The following is a 6,000-nucleotide window of genomic DNA, read 5'->3' as shown; positions in this document are numbered from 1 at the left end:
CTAAAGTTGAGGGTAAGAATCCACCCATTTTTTTTTCGCCATATAGCATTGTGATATATAACGACTTATTGTTGGTAGCTTAGCTGATTGGAGAATATAGAGTTTATTAATAACATTAAGGTAATTTATATTTTCGTTTTTTATTGGTTCACTATATAGTACTGTGAATAGCTCAGATGTGTAGGCCTTGACTTCAACATAGTCATTTCTGTGACCAGTCACTAGCTCACTCAGTTATTTCAATGCTAAATTCGCCTAGTTATTTCAATGCTAAATTCTCTTGTTTGATTTGTACTAAGTGCCTCGGTGAATGTGTATGCTCTGACTTCAACGTAGCTATTTCTGTGACCAGTTACAAGCTAATCACTCAGCTATTTCAATGCTAAATTCTATGCTAATTCCTTTGTCAAGGGTACCTCTGCGGATGTGTATGCTTTAACTTAGCTATTTCAATGCTAAATTCTATGCTAATTCCATTGTCAAGGGGTGTCTCTGCGGATGTGTATGCTTTAACTTTTAACATAGCTATTTCTGTGACCAGTCACAAGCTAATCACTCAGCCATTTCAATGCTAAATTATATGCTAATTCCTTTGTCAAGGCGCTTTGTTTCATTTCACACCGCTTAAAGGTCGTGATCTGAACGTGGCTCTTTCACTCCAGCGCTGTCCTACCAGACAGTCTCGTCCCTTCACCTGATGAAGGCCGCTTGTGTTGTGGCCGAAACGTCGTGAGAATATTATTGTTATTTTATTTTATCAATTTATTATTTTATTCTCATTCTACGTGACTTTACCGAAAGAACCAAAGAATACTGAAAGTAAAGTCATGAAGGTGTTCAGTTTGGGGGAACGTTGCCCCCCCCGTACCCCCTCCTCCCCCAAACTCCGCCCATGGGGTTAAGTGACTGAGATGAGTGGCACAATCCACCACCTGCGCTCCACTCGTTGCCCCACCACTGCACGCAGACCGATAAGACCGCAAACATTCACCATGCAGCCTTACAGACTGTTGGGGGCAAGTGCTGACGGCCAGCACCTATTGAGGTCCGGCTCGGTGCACTCAAAAGTGGTGGTGTGGCCAGATGTGTCAAGGAAACCAAGCCTCCTCTTTGTTTTTATTCGGTAAAGTCACGTGACTTTACCGAATAAAACCAAAGAGTATGAATCCTTGCAGTCACGAAAGCTTCAAATCTGAAACCAAGCCTGGCAACCCTCATCTTCCCCGGCACTCTGTTATGGCCGAATTGACCTAGGGGAGGTCCAGACGTGGCCTCCCACTGAACTTTACCTGTGCGCAGGAGTCGAAGCCGTGTTGCACGGCACGCACGCACGCGCGCACCCACACGCACGCGCGCACCCACACGCGCGCGCGCACTCGCGCAGCGTTGCTCAAGTATGTTGAGTATTTTTGATGCGTCCATATCGTGGCATTCAGAAATTATTATCGTCCTTGCGGAGACCCCCCCCCTCCCCCCCCCCTAATCATCACGTCTCTGCTGCCTCTGGGGGGGAGAGGTATGTTCGGCATGAACCATAATGCCCTTCCAAACGGCAGTGTACTTTGGCTCCGTTCCTGCTGATACGCGGGCACACGCCGCTCTTCGTCTTCGTCGTCTAGCTGTGACCGCAATGCACGCGCGGCGGCGGCGATCGCCCGGGCTGAGTCCACGTGCACCCCCCCCCCCCCTCACTTTTACATTGTAGGGGGGGGGGCAACGCTTGGCCAGGCGAGACTCGAGACGGCGTTTGTGAAATTGCCGCTTCAGCTGTTTTGAGTTTTTGTGCGAGTTGTGTTCCGTTGCGCTTCTGCGGACCGCATGGAGCGCCCTTCCCCATCCCATGTTAGGAAGCCACCGGGAACTGTACACTTTTAAATAATCTGGAATAAAAAAAACATTTTCTTAAAGTTTGTCCTTCCCACCGCACCTCCGCTTAGCGCGTGCGGTGCGCACGAAGTTCCACGTGCTTGCACTCGCAACGTGCCACTCACGTTCCCCAGCACACGTTCGACGTTTGTCTTGCACGGTGTCCCTGCCGCAGCCTTCGATCCTCCCGGACGTCTTGCTGTGCACGCTGCGCAGACGGCGTCACCGCCATCGTCATTGTCTAACCGCTGCTGGATGAAGAACTCTCCACGCCGTCGGTCGCACGCGGCTCCGCCGATACCACAATCCGGCCACCTCCTCTGGAGGACTTCTGCCAGGAGGGAGCGGTGGGGGGCATGTGGGGGACTTCCCCCCCCCCCCCCCGAGCATGTCGCATGGTCTATGGGGAACTGTTGATGGCTCGGGCGGTTCCTGTGTTGTTGGATTGCATTCGATATGCGAGGCCGTGTTTCTGTTTGGTGACTCTCTCCCTGCCTCTCCCCCTGCCTCTTCAGCATCTCGCCACCCTGCGTCTCTCCCTACGTCTCCCTGCCTATCTCCATGCCTCTCTCCCTGCCTCTCTCACTGCCTCTCTCCCTGCATCTCCAGCATCTCGCCACCCTGCCTCTCTCCCTACGTCTCCCTGCCTATCTCCATGCCTATCTCCATGCCTCTCTCACTGCCTCTCCCCCTGCCTCTCCAGCATCTCGCCACCCTGCCTCTCTCCCTACGTCTCCCTGCCTATCTCCATGCCTCTCTCCCTGCCTCTCCCCCTGCCTCTCCAGCAACTCGCCACCGTTGCGCGTGTTGACGCCACCCCGAGTACCGCCACCGCCTCCTCCTCCTTCCTCCAAATCGTTCCGCGTTTCCAGTAAGCGATTAGGGAGACGATCCAATATAGGAGAGAGTCCGCGTTAGTTCACGGAGGGGTCTTGTTTTGTTTTATTCCTGCGGGTGGGGGTACAGCCGCAGCGGCGGCATTCGTGTTGAGATTTCTCACGGGGTGGGGGTGGAGGTGGGGGTGGAGGTGGGGGCAGAGATGGTGGCACCGCGTGTTTGCGTGTAAACACCGCGCAGCGTTCGAATTAATCACAATTAGAGTCGGGCACGTGTAGTCAAGCGCGCGTGTGTTTATATTTATGTGGGGAGCGGTGGACGTGTCGGTTTAGAGCTGCGCTGCGCTGCGCTTCGAGGCCGGCGTGCCAAGTTCGATTCCCGCTCGCGGCCACCAACGCTCCGTGGTCGACTCGGCCTCAAATGAGCACCCGGCGTGGTGGACGTCCTCTCTGGAGGTGGTCGACTCGGCCTCAAATGAGCACCCGGCGTGGTGGACGTCCTCTCTGGAGGTGGTCGACTCGGCCTCAAATGAGCACCCGGCGTGGTGGACGTCCTCTCTGGAGGTGGTCGACTCGGCCTCAAATGAGCACCCGGCGTGGTGGACGTCCTCTCTGGAGGTGGTCGACTCGGCCTCAAATGAGCACCCGGCGTGGTGGACGTCCTCTCTGGAGGTGGTCGACTCGGCCTCAAATGAGTACCCGGCGTGGTGGACGTCCTTTCTCGGGCGTGTTCCCTCACTTGGGCGGTTGCCGCTCTGGTCCATGTCCTCGGCCCTCAGGGATCGTCCTGGCCAAAGCCCCCTTCGCTTGTCTTAAACAGTCAAAAATATTATTCTACTACGATTAATTACTTTACCAGGTCAGGCCCACTGAGCTATGTATAGCTCGTTTTGCAGAAGCGACCTGGATATCACGGATGATAGCTCAACGAAGTGGCTCATCATCATCTGGATATGTACAGCAGCCAAAAAAAGACTCTAAACGCGTGTTGTTGATGCTCAATGTGGAGCGAAACACCGGAGGACGCGGAGAAAAACCCACGCGATCACGGGGAGAGAAGTACAGCGAGGCACGCAAACTCCAAATATACAGCAGCAGGCGTCAGGGTTGGGATCGAACCCGCGACCTCCTGCATACCAGGCGAAGGAGTTAACATCTCATAGCCACCGCGTGGCTTGGCTGTGTGCTCCAATCCACGCGTGCCTGTTCCCGTCCTTCCACACTCTTCACTTCCGTCCGCGTTCTTTCGTCGATGCCACCACCACCACCCCATGTCGTAGCTACAACACATGTAGTAGCTGCTACATATGTAGTAGCTACAACACGTGTTGTAGCTGCTACACGTGTAGTAGCTGCTACACGTGTAGTAGATGCTACACGTGTAGTAGATGCTACACGTGTAGTAGCTGCTACACATGTAGTAGCTACACATGTAGTAGCTACACATGTAGTAGCTACATATGTAGTAGCTACACCATATGTAGTAGCTACACCATATGTAGTAGCTACACCATATGTAGTAGCTACTACACATGTAGTAGCTACGGGCCCCGCACTTTCAAGGGCCCCGCGCTAAATGCTTTAAGCTATCAATTCCGGTTCAGTGATTCTGCACTTGCTCTATTACTATAGTACTATACCGCCTTCAACTTTTATGAACAACTGTCTGTTTAAGGTTAGCGATTTGTCGTATTATCTGACTGTATAGCAGAAAAAAAATAACTTTACTAAGTCAAAAAATTGTGTTTTAATATTTGTGTTTTTTTTTATATTTAGGGCCCCTTTATGACATATGCTACAGGCGCGCACTCAAACAGAGTCGGCCAGCTGTGTTCCTCAGACTGTTTGGATAACGTGTCGAGCGTCACCCTTCCCCGGCCGCTAGACCCACAATAAAAATGTTTTTGATATCGCAACAGATCACGCCACGTCACGAGAGAAAAGAAAAGGAGCAACAGCACCACCCAGAAGGCTGGAGTGCACGCGCGCGTAGCGCTGTGTACACGCGTGCGTGTGTACGTGTACGTGTGTGTGTACGTGTGTGTATGTACACGCGTGTGTGTGTGTGTACGTGTGTGTGTACACGCGTGTGTGTGTACGTGTGTGTATACGTGTGTGTGTACGCGTGTGTGTGTACACGCGTGTGTGCACGCGTGTGTGTGTGTGTAAGTGTGTACACGCGTGTGTGTATACGTGTGTGTACACGTGTATGTACTGTGTTTGTACGTGTACGTGTGTGTGTGTACGTGTGTGTGTATGTGTGTGTACGTTTGTGTGTGTACACGCGTGTGTGTGTGGAGCGGAGGTGTAGCGGTTAGTGCTATGCTGCGCTACGAACCCGGCCAACCAAATTCGATCCCCCGCTCACGGCCAACACCGGTGACGATTATCCCGATCGATCCTGGGCCTCGCCTAGGTTGACTCAGCCTCAAATGAGTACCTGGTGCGGTGTGTAGCAAACATCGCCACTGGGGAGACAAAGGCGGCCGGGCGTGGTGTTGGCCACCCACCCCGCTCGTGTGCCGTGCCGGCCTTCATAGGGTGCTACTCGCTAACAGCACTTGCCCCTACAGTCTGGTTAAGGCTACACGGGGGACCTTTGTCTTTGTACACCAGTTGTGTGTTGCCCGTCGGGAGTGGTCGTGCAGTGCGGTGGACTGCGTTAGGAACCCGGCGAATCACCGCTCACGGGCACAACGCCCAGCGAGGATGATCTGAACCGTTCCTGGGCCTCCCCTAGGTCGACGCATCCTCAAACGAGTACCGCGGTGCTGTGTTGAGTCGTCCTCGCCGCTCGGGAGACAAAGGCGGCCGGGTGTGGTGCTGTCCACTCGAACCCGTCGTGTGCCGTGCCCGCCTTCGTTCAGTTCGTTGGTGTTCGCGAAACTGCACTTGCCCCGACAGTCTGGTAGAAGACTATACGGGGGATCTTTCTCTCTGTGCGGAGCTGTGTTTGTACCAATTGGTACGATCATTTTAAATCGCGTCCAATTGCGACTACATCTCAAGGGCCGGATCTGAACAAGGGGCAAGGGAGTCGACAGCACGGGTGGAGTTCTAGTGGAGTGAGATGAGAGGGGAGAGGCAGGAGAGAGCGTGGAGGGGAGTGGAGTGAGATGAGAGGGGAGAGGCAGGAGAGTGAGTGGAGGGGAGTGGAGTGAGATGAGAGGGGAGAGGTAGGAGAGTGAGTGGAGGGGAGTGGAGTGAGATGAGAGGGGAGAGGTAGGAGAGTGAGTGGAGGGGAGTGGAGTGAGATGAGAGGGGAGAGGCAGGAGAGTGCGTGGAGGGGAGTGGAGTG

This window comes from Petromyzon marinus, chromosome 48, assembly GCF_048934315.1.
Source record: "Petromyzon marinus isolate PM22_M1 ecotype Great Lakes invasive population chromosome 48, UKy_Petmar_22M1.pri1.0, whole genome shotgun sequence".
Classification (NCBI taxonomy): Eukaryota; Metazoa; Chordata; class Hyperoartia; order Petromyzontiformes; family Petromyzontidae; genus Petromyzon; species Petromyzon marinus.
This window is presented reverse-complemented; position numbering follows the sequence as displayed.